This window comes from Vigna unguiculata, chromosome 3 (genome assembly GCF_037176805.1).
Source record: "Vigna unguiculata cultivar grain cowpea cultivar isolate G323 ecotype 2 chromosome 3, ASM3717680v1, whole genome shotgun sequence".
NCBI classification, from domain to species: Eukaryota; Viridiplantae; Streptophyta; class Magnoliopsida; order Fabales; family Fabaceae; genus Vigna; species Vigna unguiculata.
In genome coordinates this window covers 35,577,649-35,595,414 of record NC_140794.1, presented here as the reverse complement: position 1 = coordinate 35,595,414, position 17,766 = coordinate 35,577,649, and positions in this window count along the sequence as shown.

Here is a 17,766-nt window from a genome sequence, read left to right as displayed (position 1 = left end):
TTACTATTGTTTATATCTTATTTTATCTTTTAATCTTTATCCCTCATATTTTTATAATTTTATTTGACTAACTCTTGTATAGTTTTATAAGAACTAACTTGTTAAAAATCAATTTCGTGTTCGTTGGGAGACGACTTTGGGTTACTTTACCCTTACTATTTTCTTAAAAATACTGAAGTTGTTATAGATAAGTAGTATTAATTTGATCGCGTCAACGACAGCGCTATCAATTTGGCGCCGTTGCCGGGAATTTGTTTAGTTCTTTTTTGTATGTCCATGTGGGGACTATAATTTGTTTTGTCGGTGTGTTGCCAGTTTGTTTTGAGAGCGAATGTGCCGGTATTGAACTTTGGGGACAAGAATGTTATCATTGTAATTATATTTGGAAATTTATGGAAATGGCGGTGTTATTAGTGTATACTTTGTTTTTACATCTGAAATTTTAATTTCACGTATACCAGAATGTTTAACTTTTCTCGCGTAGCGGCATGTGGTTATTAAGTTCGTCTAGCGGTATTTTAGAGTAGGGGCTAGGGGTTTACTTATTCGACCAACAACATTTAAGAGTGTTGGCAAGAGCTAAGTTATTCGACCAGCGGCACTTATAGCAGTGGCTGGGAGTTTACTTATTCGACCAGCGACACTTAGAGCAGTGACTGGGAGTTTACTTATTCGACCAGCGGCACTTAGAGCCTTGGCTGGGAGTTAATTTATTCGACCAGCGGCACTTAGAGCCGTGGCTGGGAGTTAATTTATTCGACCAGCGGCACTTAGAGTAGTGGCTAGGAGTTTATTTGTTCGACCAGCGGCACTTAGAGTAGTGGCTGGGAGTTAATTTATTCGACCAGCGGCACTTAGAGTAGTGGCTGGGAGTTAATTTATTCGACCAGCGGCACTTAGAGTAGTGGCTGGGAGTTAATTTATTCGACCAGCGGCACTTAGAATAGTGGCTGGGAGTTAATTTATTCGACCAGCGGCACTTAGAGTAGTGGCTGGGAGATAATTTATTCGACCAGCGGCACTTAGAGTAGTGGCTGGGAGTTAATTTATTCGACCAGCGGCACTTAGAGTAGTGGCTGGGAGTTAATTTATTCGACCAGCGGCACTTAGAGTAGTGGCTGGGAGTTTATTTGTTCGACCAGCGGCACTTAGAGTAGTGGCTGGGAGTTTATTTATTCGACCAGCGGCACTTAGAGTAGTGGCTGGGAGTTAATTTATTCGACCAGCGGCACTTAGAGTAGTGGCTGGGAGTTTATTTATTCGACCAGCGGCACTTAGAGTAGTGGCTGGGAGTTAATTTATTCGACCAGCGACACTTAGAGTAGTGGCTGGGAGTTAATTTATTCGACCAGCGGCACTTAGAGTAGTGGCTGGGAGTTAATTTATTCGACCAGCGGCACTTAGAGTAGTGGCTGGGAGTTAATTTATTCGACCAGCGGCACTTAGAGTAGTGGCTGGGAGTTAATTTATTCGACCAGCGGCACTTAGAGTAGTGGCTGGGAGTTAATTTATTCGACCAGCGGCACTTAGAGTAGTGGCTGGGAGTTAATTTATTCGACCAGCGGCACTTAGAGTAGTGGCTGGGAGTTTATTTATTCGACCAACGGCACTTAGAGTAGTGGCTGGGAGCTATGGTAAATAAGAGATGCATAAACTTGTATTTCATTGATGAGTGATGCCTCATTAAAACCTTCCTAGCCAAAACCCTCCTTAGGGAAAAAATGCCGGGGTAGGAAAGAGTACATCAGATTATAAGTGTAGTTCAGCTAAAATAGAATTTGAGGTGAGAGATGTTCCAAGTGTTGGGAAGCGGCTCTCCGGATAGTTTTTCCAGGCGATAGGCTCCCTTGCCGACCTCTTTAAGTACTCGGAAAGATCCTTCCCAGTTGGGTGAGAACTTGCCTTCGTGCTTGCGGGCTTTGCTAGCCATCCTCCACACGAGGTCTCCTTTGTGAAAAGAACGTGGTTTCAGCTTGGAGTTGTACCTTCTTGCTGCCCTTAATTTGGTCGCCAAGTCCCGGATGCGTGCCTTTTCCCTTGTCTCGTAAAGGAGGTCGAGGTGTGTGGCTATGCAGTCGGCATTTATCTGTGTGTCGTGGTGTTGTTGTCGGATTGAGGGTTCCCCGATTTCCACTGGTATGACAGCGTCTATTCCGTAGACTAGAGTATATGGTGCTTCGTGGGTCGAAGACTGGGGGGTGCACCTATATGCCCATAGCACTTCGAGTAGTTCTTCCGGCCATTTGCCTTTGGCTCCGTCTAAGCGTTTCTTTAATTGCCTGAGGATGACCTTGTTAGTGGCCTCAGCCTGGCCCTTGGTTTGAGGGTGTTCGACGGAGCTCGTTATGTGGGTAATGTTCAGGTTGCGGTAGAAGTCAGCGAGGCCCTTGTCTATGAACTGGCGGCCGTTGTCGGTTATGATTGTGTGAGGGATTCCATAGCGGTGGATGATGTTTTTCCAAACGAAGCGCTGGACTTGGTTGGCTGTGATGGTGGCTAATGGCTCTGCTTCGATCCACTTGGAGAAGTAGTCGACCGCGACAAGGAGGAACTTGACTTGGCCTTTCCCTGCTGCAAAAGGGCCGATTATGTCCATCCCCCATTTTGAGAATGGCCATGGTGAGGAGACCTGGTGCAGTTCTTCCTGGTGCATGTGTGTAACCGGCCCGTGCTTTTGGCATTGGACGCATTTTTGGACGTATGTGGCGCAGTCTTCTTCCATTGTGGGCCAGTAATATCCGGCGCGTAGTATCCTGGCGGCCATGGTTTTGGGTCCTGAGTGGTAGCCGCAGATGCCTTGGTGTATTTCTTGGATGACATAGTCGGCCTTTTCCTTAGTTACGCACTTGAGCAGGGGCTTGCTGAAGCCTCTTCTGAATAGTTCGCCCCCAATTAGTGTGTATCGTGCCGCTTTCCGCACCCACCCTTTTTCTTCGTTTGGCGGGATGACCCCTGTTTCTAGGTATCTGATGAAAGGCTCCATCCAAGTATTGGTGGTGGTAATGTTTAAGCACTGGTTTTGTTGCTCAATGGAGGGTGCGGTTAGGGTGTGTTGGAGGAGTGACTTGTAACGACCTTTCTTTTTGGTGCTAGCGAGCTTTGAGAGAATGTCTGCCCGGGTATTGTCGCTTCGTGGGACGTGTTGAATTTGGAAAGTGTCGAAGTGCTCAGCCAGGGAGACTACCATGTGGTAGTATTGTGCGAGGGTGGGATCTTTGATTTGGTACTCACCGTTGAGGTGTCCTACGGTGAGCTTTGAGTCTGTCTTGCATAGGAGTTTACGTACGCCAACGTCTTGTGCTAAATTGAGGCCGACAATGATGGCCTCGTATTCAGCTTGATTGTTGGATGTTTTGAAGGTGAAACGTAGAGATTGCTCTATGAGGACGTTGCCGGGTCCTTCCAGTACTATGCCGGCGCCGGCCCCTAGCGGGTTTGAGGAGCCGTCTACGTGCATGGTCCACCAGGTGTCACAAGGGGCTTGCTCTTGAAGGTCATTGGCGAAGTCTGCCAGGCATTGTGCTCGGATGGGTCCATGTGGTTCGTAGCGGATTGTAAATTCTGACAGTTCGATGGCCCAGGAGGATAGCCGACCGGCTAAATCAGGTTTTTGCAGGATCTTTTGTATGGGATGGTCCGTTCTGATGATGATCGTGTGTGATTGGAAGTATGGTCGTAGGCGACGCGCCGCTGTTATAATTGCGAGGGCGACTTTCTCTACCATCTGATATCGCGTTTCTGGGTCTTGGAGGATGCGGCTCGTAAAGTATATTGGATGTTGGGTGTTGTCCCTTTCTTTGACGAGTGCAGAGCTGATGGCGTTTGCGGACGCGGCTATGTACATAACAAGGGGGAGGGAGAGATCGGGTTTGGTTAGGACCGGGGGGGTGGTGAGGAGTTGCTTTAGAGTGTTGAAATTTTGCTCGCAGGAGTCATCCCAAGTAAACTTTGTCGACTTTCTCAGGAGTTGGATCATTGGTTTGGTCTTGTCCGCCAACTTGGGGAGGAAACGCGAGATGGCGGTTAGTCTGCCCACTAATCGCTGCACCTCCTTGACATTCGCGGGGCTTCTCATGTTGATGATGGTTTGACATTTTTCAGGGTTGGCCTCGATTCCTCGCTGCGTGAGCATGAAGCCCAGGAATTTTCCGCCGTCTACTCCGAATGTGCATTTTTCAGGGTTGAGCCTGATGTTGTAGGTGCGTAGGGCTTTGACGATGATGTCGTCGACATATACCTCTACCGTCTTGCCCAAGAGTGGCTGGAAGACTCTGTCCATCAAGCGTTGGTATGTAGCGCCGGCATTTTTGAGACCAAAGGGCATGACTTTGTAGTAAAGGTTGGCTTCCTCGGTTATGAACGCGGTTTTGATTTTATCTTCATCGGCCATGGGTATCTGGTTATAGCCAGAGTAAGCGTCTAAGAAGCTCAGTAGGGCGTGTCCTGCGGCCCCATCAACGAGTCTGTCTATGCTAGGTAATGGGTAAGCGTCCCGGGGGCAGGCCTTGTTCAGGTCTGTGTAATCTACACACATACGCCACTTCCCACTGGGTTTCTTGACTAGCACCACGTTGGCGAGACAGGTTGTGTACTGGGCTTCACCGACAAAACCGGCCTGTTTTAGTTTTTCGGCCTCTGCCATAGCCGCTTGTCTTCTACTTTCTCCAAGCTTCCTTTTTTTCTGGGAGATGGGTTTTGCGTTAGGGAAAACGGATAACCGGTGGGCGGCTATCCTAGGGTGAACGCCGGGGAGGTCGGCTGTTGTCCAGGCGAAGAGGTCAGCATTCTGTCTGAGAACTTGCTCTATGTGATCTACCTCTCCTTCAGGAAGGGAAGTTCCAACCTGGAGGAAGTGGCCTTGTTGTTCGAGTGGGAGCTGCCTTGTTTCGCCCACGGGTTCGAGGCGTGTTTCGGAGTTTAGTCTGGGGTCCAAGTCATCGCCGTACAGAGTGGGGTGGGCTTGGGATTGTTCAATGTTGTGGGTTGTCAAGGGTGGGAGTGGGAGTTTCAAGCTTGCCATGTAGCATTCTCTGGCTGCGCGCTGGTCGCCATGTACTGTGATGATGTCGCCTTCCGGGGATGGAAACTTCATTGCAAGGTGTGGGGTGGATACTATGGCGCCCAGCGCGTTGATGGATGGGCGGCCAAGGAGGATGTTGTAGGACGTGTGGGTGTCGACGACCAAGTAGCGAATGGGGATGGTTTTGGTCTGCCTTCCCTCTCCGAATGTTGTGTGAAGGTCGATGTACCCTTTGGTGGGGACTCTCTCGCCTGAGAATCCGTATATGGGCTCATTGTGAGGGGTCAGGTCAGCGAGGGGTATCTGCATCCTGTTGAATGTTTTCCAATACAAGATGTCCACGGAGCTTCCCTGATCAATGAGAACCTTCTTTATCGCGAAGCTCTCGACTTCTACAGTTATGACCATGGGGTCGTCTTGGTTAGGGTCGGTACCCTGAAAGTCAGAGTTTGAAAAAGTGATGGGCGGCATTCTTCTTTGCGTTCGGCTGGACATTACGTGTATTTGCTGGACGGCCCGCAGGTGCCTCTTCCTCGATGAAGAGGACCTTCCTCCTCCTGCGAATCCTCCTGATATCGTATTGATCGTTCCTCGTAGGGGGGGTCTGTCATCCGCTCGTCGCGGCTGCGGCTGCGGTGGTTCCCTTTGTTCCGCGTTCTGTGCTCTGGCTGGCTCTCGGCGCTCGACTCGTTGGTCATTGCGTCGCTCGGTCCTCCTGTTATCGTTCCTGTCGTAACGGGGTCTGGGTGGACCCGCCCCAACTTCTCTTATATAGTGCCTTAGATGTCCAGCTCGGATGAGTTCTTCGATCTTATCTCGTAGGGTGTCGCATTCGTCGGTGGTGTGGCCATTGTTGCGGTGGTAGTGACAATACTTGCTCAAATCTGCGTTGGGCGGGTTTTGATACTTCCTGGGTGGGGGGAGGAGCTCCGCTTGCAGGACTTCATCGAGTATGTGGGACCGGGGTGCGTTGAGGGGGGCATAGTTCGAGAATTTTGCTGGTCTGCGTTCTGAGGGACGGTTATGGTCCCGTGGAATGGGCTCTTTGTTGGTCCTTTTGGTCTTTGTCCGCGCTGGGGCGGGTTGGGCATTGTTCTGGTAACGCCTCATGTCTTCAACCCTTATGAACATGGCCGCTCTCTTGCGAAGTTCCTGCATACTCAGGGGGGGTGCATTGCCAGCTCGTCGGCGAAAGGTCCCGGCCTGAGGGAGGTCATCATGTACATCAAGATGAGGTTAGGGGTGAGGTCCTTGATCTTCATGGCAATGGTTCCGAACCTATCAATGAAAACTCGTAGGGGTTCTCCTTCTTCTTGTCTGAGGTTGAGGAGGGCGTTTGTGGTTAGATCATGCCGTCTGCTTGTGTCAAACTGTGTGGTGAAGGTAGAGGTGAGTGTAGCGAAGGAGTCAATGGTGTAGGGGGGGAGGCTCATGAACCACTCTAGAGCCGATCCCCTGAGGGCTACTGAGAATGATTTGCATAGCACTGCATCATCAGTGGAGTACAAGCTTATTTGATTGGTATAGATGGATACAAATTCGTCTGGGTCCGTGGTTCCGTCGTAGGTGACTGTTGGTGCCTTCCATTTATGGGGTAGAGGTGTCTCCGTTATCCCGTCCACGAAGGGGTGGCGGCGATTTCTTCTGGAGGCGAAGGAGCCATAATTGCCGCCCATGGTTGGAGCGGTGGGCCTGTATTTGCTCTCGTCCTCAGTAGGATGGACGTCGAGTTTTGAATAGGGAGGGGGGTCATTTTTCGACTGAGGGGGGGCCTCCATCCTCGAATGAGGGGCGTTTGGCTCCCCAGTTGCTTTGTCTGTCTCGATTCTCCGCCTAAGGCGGGAGTTTTCTTCCCTTAGTGCTTGCATCTCTTCCGCATTTCTCTTTTTGTACTCAGCGAACTCCTCCTGCATCCTGGCTTGAGCTTCCAGGATGCGTGACACCTCCGAGGCGGGGCCGGCGTCGCCAACCTCCACAGTCGGCATCAAGGGGGGGACTTCTGCTGTTCTGCTTCGCTTGGCCACCATCTCGCTTCTGGGGTTTACCTTGGATCTGTGGAATACTCTTCGGCCCCACGGTGGGTGCCAATTGTTCTCAAGGGACCGAGGTCTGTAATCCACAAGTCAACCAAGGGTCTTGTACGTCTTCTCGAGGCCGGTCTTCTCTCGTCAAAGGGGGCTTGAGGGCGGCGCAGGAGACCTGCAAAAGACACTCCGATGCCTAAGTCAGCACTGGTGATGTCAGGGTTTCAGAGAATAATTAATGCGTAATGAATGCATAGGATAGTGTGCTATTTTTACCTTTTTACTTGTGAGTCCTACCTGGGATGGGCTTTCTGGCCCAATACTCCTTTTTTAGCCATTCTTGGATCTAGTGTAAAAGGGGAGAATTTACCAAGGGGTCCTTCAGGTCTTCTAGGTGTTGGCGGCGTCCGGTGCTCGGCCATGAGATGCATAAAAAGGGGGGCTTTCTTTTGGGAGGATGCCTTTCGCGTGGAAATTGGCTGTCGGGCTTCGGTTTGCTGGCCACGTGGTTTAACAGGGGGGTGTGGAGCTAGGTGGGGACCGTGTTGTTCATACGGAGGGGTTCTTGTGTGGTAAGCGGCTCTGCGTGGTAGGCGGCCATCGCGCTCTCTGATGGCTGCCTGGTTCGGTGCGAGGGCGTCTGTGTGGTAGGCGGCCATCATGGTCTCTGATGGCTGCCTGGTTCTGTGCGAAGGCGTCTGTGTGGTAGGCGGCCATCGTGCTCTCTGATTGCCGTCTACTTGGGTATGGTTGGGACTGGTCAATTTAACCATATAAATGATAAACCTCACGAACATGCCAGAGACAACCCAAGTACACGACCTGGGCTGCCATGGTCTCAAATTTAAATGAACAAAGGCTAAAGTAACAACAAAATGGCCAACACGGATAGTACACGGCCAAGGACGACATCTGACAAGCCAAGAAATAAACGGATCAGACCGCCCTCGAAGACTTAGTAAAATGGAGGTCCCCGCGTTCGATGGACCTTGGGGGCCTGGGTTAGGGCCCAGGCCCACTCATAACCCAGGCTAGGGCCCAAACCAAGGCCCGACCCATTAGGTAAACGAACATCATTAATGCTCTATAAATACGCATGGACCCCACGAATTAAAGGTACGCATTCATTAATCACCAATTTGACTTTCTAAGAGCTTTGACTTACTTGAGCTTCGGAGACTCTTCTACAGGTAACCCCTCCTGGGTTCAAGCTGGCATGTATCAACCGGGGAGAGACCAACTGTAGAGATAGGGGACTACATGGTAAGGTGGCACTTGTGCCTAACACATCTTATTTGTTCTCTGCAGGAACAATTGGCGCCCACCGTGGGGCACGAGACGAACACCTTCAGTACCCGTTTTTCTCTGAAGATGGTTTCCACCCGTAGCAAGGCTGGAGTGAACAAGCAAGCGGATGCTGCTCCCTCTGGACCTCCAGGCATCACCCCTGATCTGGCCGCCATCCTAGACGGCCAAGCAAAGATGCAACAAGAACTCGCGAATTTGAAGAATTGCAGCGCTGATGAAATGGAGGCATTGAGGCAACAGAACTCTCGCCTGAGACGAAGGATCGAGGCTGACCCCAATCTGAAGGGAAAAGCCAAAGAAACTTCTGAAGCTGTGAAGTCTCCGGCCTTCCAACCCATAAAGGAAGAAAGTGAATACAACCCCACCCCTCACACCTTCACCACCACCCAACAAACACCCGTTACCTCTACCCATCCCCATCACTTCCCATCTGGTCAACCGGGGCTTACCGCACCCCCAACCCCCGCCGCTACCCTCCCTACCACCCAGATCCCCTAAAACATACCCACCACCCTACACACCACACATATTCCACCATACAACCCACAATATCTTCCGACAACCCACATCCCCCCTCACAACCTACCCTCTACCTTCCCCGCTATGATCAACCATCCCATCCCACCCCACCTGCTCCCCCCACCAGCCCAAGCGCCGTCACCCCTTCACTGACTTTATCGCCAACACCCCACTTCCAGCCCAATGGGAACCTTTCACCCTAGATCGCTATACTAGCGAAACGGACCCTGACGAACACCTTAAAGTCTACATCACCCATGTCGCCCTATACACATCCCAAGACGCAGTCTTTTGCAAAGCTTTCCCCACCACCCTCAAGGGCCCTGCCCTAGAATGGTTCACAACCCTTCCGCCTTACTCAATCAACAATTTCGACGTCCTCTCCCACATGTTCTCCACCCATTTCGCCGGCAGCCGCCCACATCAAACTACCACCACATCCCTCCTAGGCATCAGACAGGAACAAAACGAACCACTCAGAGCGTTCATAGGTCGCTTCAGCACGGCAGCCCTTCGTACACCACACCTCAATCAGGAGATGATCCTCCAGTGCATGGCCCTTACCCTACAACCCGACCCCTTCACCAACAACGTCTATCTCCACCCATCTGCCTCCATGCACGAGCTCAAGTTGCGTGCAGCTAACTATGTCTGCATGGAGGAAATGCAAAACCTGCACACCAAATTCTGCAACGACTATGCAGCCACCCCCGCCAACCCCACCCCACATCCTAACCCATATCCTAACCCACGTCCTGATACCCGCTCACGCGAACCCCGCCAACCTTGCTTCACTAGATACGCCCCCCTTACCGTAGCCCGCTCCCGCATCCTCGATGAAGCCCTCCAAGTTGATCTAATCCCTCCTCCACGCAAGACAATTACACCCCCCAACGCCGACATGACCAAATATTGTTGTTACCACCACAACCATGGCCACACTACAGAAGAATGCAAAGCACTCCACGATAAAATAGAAGAACTGGTCCGTGCTGGCCACTTCCGCCGCTTCATCCGTAGAGACGACCATTCGTCCTCCTCTTGATCCCGTCACCCCCCTCGATCCAATCACAAACATCCACCACATGACTCCCGTCACGACAGGAACCCCGCCCAACCCACCAATTAAGAACCGGAACCGGCCCGCACCGACATCACCCCAACCGACCCTCCCTTACGTGGCACCATTAACACCATCTCTGGTGGCTTCGCAAGCGGAGACTCCACCTCTTTTGCCAGAAAAAGACACCTCTGCCATATATAATCCATCAAGCACATCACCGATTCCCACCACAGACGCCGTATGCCTCCTATCGTCTTCACAGATGATGACTTCCACGGCCTTGACCACCAACAAGATGACCCCATGGTCATCATTGTTGAAATCGAAAATTACGCTGTCATGAAAGTCCTTGTTGATCAGCGCAGCTCTGTCGATATCCTCTACTGGGCCATCTACCAAAAACTTCAACTCCCTGACACTGCCATGGTCCCATATGACGAGCCAATATATGGCTTTTCCGGTGAACAGGTATCCACCCGGGCTACATTGACCTCCACACCGTTTTTCGGGAGGGAACCCAAACTAAAACCATCCCAATCCGCTTCCTCATTGTCGACGCACCAACATCCTATAACATCCTCCTGGGCCGTCCTTCCCTCAATACCCTTGGCGCCGTCGTTTCCACCCCTCACTTAGCCATGAAGTTCCCTGCCCCATCCGGCGACATCCTTACCATCCACTGCGACCAGCGCCTAGCACGAGAATGCTACATGGCCAGCTTGCGACCACAACTACGAATCCAACAAACCAACCATATCGAGAGACCCCCTGGCTCCCGCATAGCCCTATCCGGCGAAGACCTTGACCCCAGAATAGGCCGGGATGTTCGCCTCGAACCAGTTGAGGACACCTCTCCTCTACAACTTCCCAATGGTCACTCTATTAACCTAGGCACCGGTTTAAACTCTGACAAGCATGCCACCATCACACCCACCCTTATCAACAACACCGATCTTTTGGCCTGGTGGGCCGCTGACCTCCCTGGAGTGGACCCCCAGGTGGCATCCCACAAACTATCCATATACAAGGAAGCCCGCTATGTATCCCAGAAAAAACGCAAGCTTGGCGAAGAACGTCGACAAGCAGCCAAGGTCGAAGCCGATAAGCTGCTGAGCGCAGGATTTATAGAAGAAGCGCAGTACACCACTTGGCTTTCTAACGTTGTCTTGGTGAAGAAAGCCAACGGCAAATGGCGAATGTGCGTAGACTACACAGACTTGAACAAGGCTTGTCCCCGTGACGCTTACCCCTTACCCAACATTGATCGACTCGTAGACGGCGCGATAGGGAACAAGGTCCTTAGTTTTTTGGATGCATATTCAGGATATAACCAAATCCCTATGGCCGCATCAGACATGCACAAAACCACCTTCATCACGGACGATGCCAACTACTTCTACAGGGTCATGCCCTTTGGCCTCAAAAACGTCGGATCAACTTACCAACGACTAATGGATAAGGTGTTCAGCCACCTAATGGGACACTGTGTCGAAGTGTACGTCGACGATATGGTTGTCAAATCCCCAAAGTCATCACCAACACGCTGAAGACCTGTCAGCAGTTTTCTCCGCGCTACGCTGATACAACCTCCGGCTCAACCCCGACAAATGCGTATTCGGTGTTGATCGGGGCAAGTTCCTTGGTTTTATGTTAACCCAATGCGGCATAGAGGCTAACCCTGAAAAATGCAAGGCTATCATCGAAATGCGCAGCCCCACTACTATTAAAGAAGTCCAACGTCTCATTGGCCGTCTCACAGCCATTTCCCATTTCCTACCCAAACTAGCCGAACAAACCCAACCCATAATCCAACTCCTAAAGAAATCCACCCGGTTCACGTGGACAGATGATTGTGAACAGATATTCCAAAAACTAAAAAAAAACCCTATCCTCCCCACCTATCCTCCACAAGCCGGACACCTATCAACCCCTGCTCGTATACATCACAGCCATCGATTATACAGTCAGCGCCGCACTGGTCCAAGAAATAGAAGGCACATAGCATCCTGTGTATTTCGTGAGCAGAACGTTACAAGACCCTGAAACCAAATACCAAATGGTAGAAAAACTGGCCCTATCTTTGGTCCATGCGACACGCCGTCTATGCCCATATTTCCAAAACCACACCATAATCGTTAAGACCGACTACCCAATCCAAAAAATATTACAAAAACCAGATCTAGCCGAACGCATGTCATCATGGGTCGTGGAACTATCCGAATTCAGCATCCGCTATGAACCCCACGGCCCCATCAAAGCCCAATATCTCCTAGACTTCATCAACGACCTACAACAAACACCTGTGGAGGACCAGTGGACGCTTCATGTAGACGGTTCCTCAAATCCAACGGCTGCTAGCGCTGACATCGTCCTAGAAGGCCCCAACGATATCCTCATTGAAAAATCCCTTCACTTCGCTTTCAAAACATCAAATAATCAAGCCGAATATGAGGCCATCCTCGCCGGCCTTTCCCTAGCTCGCGAGGTAGGCGTCAAGAGATTAACGTGCAAAACCGACTCCAAACTTACTATAGGTCATCTAAATGACGAGTTCCAGATCAAAGACCCCATCCTTTTACAGTATTACCATCTGGTCCGTGCAGTCATTCAAACCGCCTTCGAACAGGTCCACGTCGAACACATCCCAAGAACCGACAACGTCAAGGCCGATATCCTTTCCAACTTGGCCAGCACCAAGCTAAAAAACCGTCACCGATCCTTACTACAGCAAACACTATCCACACCTTCCATCACACAAACTTGTCAAAATTTAACCCACACCCCAGTTGGCAACGCCACCCCCTCCCAAAGCCAAAACTGGACCACCCACTACATCCAATACCTCAAAACCGGCAACCCTCCCAGACGCGGAGAAAACTTGGCTGGCTAAGGCCACCAAGTACACCATGATAGGCGATGACCTCTACAAGCGCGGATATGGCCAACCCCTCCTTAAATGTGTCATGACAAAGCAAGCCCAATATATCATCAAAGAGCTACACGAAGGCATTTGTGGTTATCATTCCAGTGCACGCACCATGGCTACCAGAGTTCTTAGAGCCGGATACTTCTGGCCGATCATAGAAGCAGACTTCCAGGATCATGTCAGGAAATGCAAGCCATGTCAAAAACATGGCAACCTTATTCACCAGAAACAAGAACAACTACAACACATACTGTCCCCATGGCCATTCGCTAAGTGGGGAATGAACATCCTTGGCCCCTTTTCACCCGGCAAGGGGTAGGTAAAATTCCTAATTGTAGCCGTCGATTATTTCACTAAATGGATCAAAGCCAAGCCACTAACTACCATCACGGCCCAGCAAGTTCAACAATTTGTGTGGAAGGACATTATATGCAGATATGGTGTACCACACACCATCATCACAGACAATGGCCGACAATTTATTGACAAAGAGTTAGCCAAATTCTACATTGGCCTAGGCATCAAGCACATCACAAGTTCTGTAGAACATCCATAAACAAACGGACAAGCATAGGCGGCAAATAAAGTTATCCTCGTGGAACTGCGCAAGAGATTGGATACTGCAAAAGGCCGATGGCCCAAAGAGTTAATAGAAGTCTTATGGGCCTACAGATGCACCCCCCAATCATCAACAAACGAATCCCCATTCAGCCTAGTCTACGACACAGATGCCATGATACCGGTATAAATCGGCGAACCATCCCTACGCCGAGAACTGTACGACCCTACCCACAATCACCAAAACATGGCCCTACATCTCGACCTTCTACCCGAACTCAGAGAAAAAGCCCAAATACACAATTTAGTTGCCAAACGACGAGCTGCCAGGAGATATAATGCAAATCGACGTCCACGATCATTCGTCATCAGGGACCTAGTATGGAGAATGGCCAGCAGTGCTAGAAAGAAAGATGGCAAGTTCTCTACCAATTTGGACGGCCCATACTGCATACGCGAAGACGCAGGAGGAGGAGCATATTGCCTAGAACAATTATCTGGGGAAGAGATTCCCAACACTTGGAATGTATCCCACCTCAAGTTCTACTTCAGCTGAATGTGTATTGTAATCGAACCAATACTTGTAACCCTGGGTGTACTCTTTTTCCTCACCTGGTCTTTTTTTCCTAAGGAGGGTTTTGGCCAGGGAGGTTTTAACGAGGCACCCCTATTCAATAAATAAAAAGAAGGGTTCCCAACTATACGACTTTCCATGTGTTTTCCTTTGCATTCGTTTAAGTTCCCCACCCTTACCCCAAGTAAGTGGCCTGGGTCGAACACCCTTATCTTCTGCTTAATTCGTTTAAGTTCCCCACCCTTACCCCAAGTAAGCGGCCTGGGTCGAACACCCTTATCTTGTGCTTAATTCGTTTAAGTTCCCCACCCTTACCCCAAGTAAGCGGCCTGGGTCAAACACCCTTATCTTGTGCTTAATTCGTTTAAGTTCCCCACCCTTACCCCAAGTAAGCGGCCTGGGTCGAACACCCTTATCTTGTGCTTAATCCGTTTAAGTTCCCCACCCTTACCCCAAGTAAGCGGCCTGGGTCGAACACCCTTATCTTATGCTTAATTTGTTTAAGTTCCCCACCCTTACCCCAAGTAACAGGCCTGGATCGACCACCCTTATCTTGTGCTTAATTCGTTTAAGTTCCCCACCCTTACCCCAAGTAAGCGGCCTGGGTAGAACACCCTTATCTTGTGCTTAATTCGTTTAAGTTCCCCACCCTTACCCCAAGTAAGCGGCCTGGGTCGAACACCCTTATCTTGTGCTTAATTCGTTTAAGTTCCCCACCTTTACCCCAAGTAAGCGGCCTGGGTCGAACACCCTTATCTTACAACTTATCGCGACACGCATACACCACTTATAAACAAAACACAACATACATCTTAACATGCAGAACCTTAATCACATTTAAACATAAGTGCAATGTACCAATGTAGCTAAATGTACCAAATATTACAAACAGGCTCAAATAATATTCTTGAATCAATTATGACAGAAATCCTAGTCTGTGGGGACAGGTGCATCCTCGGCATCGCCCGCCTTCTTCTCCTCCTCCGCCATCTTCTCCTATGCCTCCTCATTCCTATTGTCCTCATCCTCCTGGACCAACTTCCCGTCAATAACATCCTTATTCACATCAAACCTCGAATCTGTTACGTCCACATCCTGGTGGAAAAAAGCCGTTTGCCGCAATCCCTTCTCAAAACCATTGATGTGCTCTTGTATGATGTTGTTCTTCAGATCATCAAGCTCACCAACAGCTCCATCATACTTGTCCTTCAAGTCATCGTACTCCTCTTCCAATTCCCCTATCTGTTTATTCAACTTTTCCTCAGAATCCAAGCAACGAACCCTCCATGTTGCCAACCTTTTCCTCTCCGCTTCCCAACTTTCCTTTGCCTTCTCTAACGCAGCCTTTTCCTCCTCCAGCTTATCCACCTTCCCCTGTAACTCCTCCACCTTTTCCCGGCCACCCTCCTTCACTTCTCTCCTATAAAGCGACCCCACGTGCAGGCTCAAAACTAAAGCCTTGCTCCCAAACTCGACCATTATTCTCACAATGTGGTCCGCATCCATGTTCTCAATAGAATTTATAATGGTATCTGGGAGGGTAATTGAAATGTCCTTCCTCACAGATATCTCCGGCAGTTCGATCAACCCAGATTTCGGCCCCTTCTCCCCACTGGTCGACCCTGCTCCGCTAGCTGACCCCGTTCCGAGCAGGGCCGCCCTTACTTTCTTCACATCTTTTCCCTTCCCGGGTCGAGGCAGAAGCTCAACCTTCCTTTTTGTCCCGCCATGCACATGCACCTCCACCACAGATTCTTGTAAGTTGGGAACATCAGTCTTCCCAGCCGCCTTGGCCTTAGCGGCCATTTCCTTCCTCAACATTTGAAAAAGAGCCAAATTCTCCTTTCCAGACTGCGCCATATGCCCTATAATAATACATCACAACTCGGATCAAAACAACTTAGAATTATTAACACAACTTAAGTAATATACAGATACCTTCGATATTTATTATCGTGTGCACCGAATTATAAACTCTAACTAGGCCCTTAGTGGGCAACTTATCAACAAACTTCAACAAGGTGTCCCCAACCTCCTTATCACCAGCCGACAATTCATCCATCCCCATGTACTTATACCGAAAAGGATTGTTTGTCCAACTAAAAGGGAACTTGGCGTTTCCGTCTGCGTTCAAAAAATAAGCTTTTCCTCCTTCTTTAACGACGACCTTGAAGTACCCATCCTTGAAATGCTTGAAAGACTGGGAGGAGGCATCCAGTCTGCTGATGCTGGGGCGACTTATCAAAGATAGCCAAGTAGCCGGCCGCCGAGGTCTGGTGTCGTAAAAATACAAGAAAGCATAAGGAGTGGGCTCCAAGTATAAGGACTGGCACAGAATGCGGAAAGCCTGCAAGTAGGCCCAACTATTCGGATGTAGCTGTGTAGGTGCCACATTCAACGCCCGCAATACGCCCATAGTAAAATCGTCTAACGGCAATCGCACATGAAGTTGAGAAAAGTGGCACATATACATGTAGAAAAACTTCTCGGTAGCCCCTTCCTGCCCATGGCATACCCGGTCGATAGTACTAACCCTCTCTAGAGAAACAATGTCCCCACTGACACCCTTGGAGATGACAGGTGTGCAGTTTAACCAAGAGTTCAGTAGACAAGACCGCCTAAACAAAGATGATTGGTCACGAACGTCAGCAGTCGCCCACCCATACTCACCTTTCACCGGCCAGTTGCTCTCCTCCAACTCTTCGGGGGGATCCTCGCGAACCTCCCTCGCAATCTCCATTGGCATCCCACTCGTAACAACCCCAAAACTCGTACCCTCTCCGTCAAGTCGCCTATCCTTACTTCTCTCCGCTAAGAATTGGTTATACTGCCTTCCACCACGATCCATCAATACTTGGGAGACTCTAAAAAGATTATTTCTGCAAAACTTTTTTCCAGCATCTAGAGTTGTTGCTATTCGCAAAGATATTTATGGGATAAGGCAACAAGAAAGATAAAATCTTCACGACTATTGGGAAAGATTCAAAAAGTTATGTGCTTCTTGTCCTCATCACCAAATAAACGAGCATCTCCTCATTCAGTACTTTTGAGCGATTGAGTATCATGGATAGACAAATGATAGATGCTGCAAGTGGAGGGTCATTGGTGGACAAAACGCCAACAAATGCAAGACAATTGATTGAAAATATGGCGTCGAACCATCAACAATTTTCCACCAGGAGTAATTCTATAAATCTATTGAAGGGAACCCATGGAGTAGAAGCTTCATATGTTGCAGATCACAAGAAAATAGAAGGGAAGTTGGATGACTTAGCGGCAATGGTAAGGACCTTGACAGACTTACAGAAAAAGCTTATCCCTTCTACTTTATGTGGAATTTGTGCTTCTACTAATCATCCTACCGAGGCTTGTTCTATGTTAAAAGAGATAGGGACGTTAGACAATGAACAACCTCAGGCATATGCTGTAAACATCTATGGCAATAATAGACCACCTCGGCAGCAATACAACCATGATTTGTCGTCCAACAAGTACAACCTAGATTGGAAGGAATATCCCAGCCAAACCGTTTGAAACCAAAAACTAAAAAGATGGAGGAGTTAGACAAAGAAATCTTGAATACTTTCAAGAAAGTGGAGATAAACATCTCTTTGTTGGATGCTGTAAGACAAATTCCTAAATACGCCAAGTTTCTCAAAGAATTATGTACACATAAAAGGCGTATTATGGACAAAGAGGTAGTGAACATGGGAGGAAACGTCTCTAGCTTAATTAAGAAGCCTGCAGTCAGAATGCCGCAAAAGTGTAAGGATC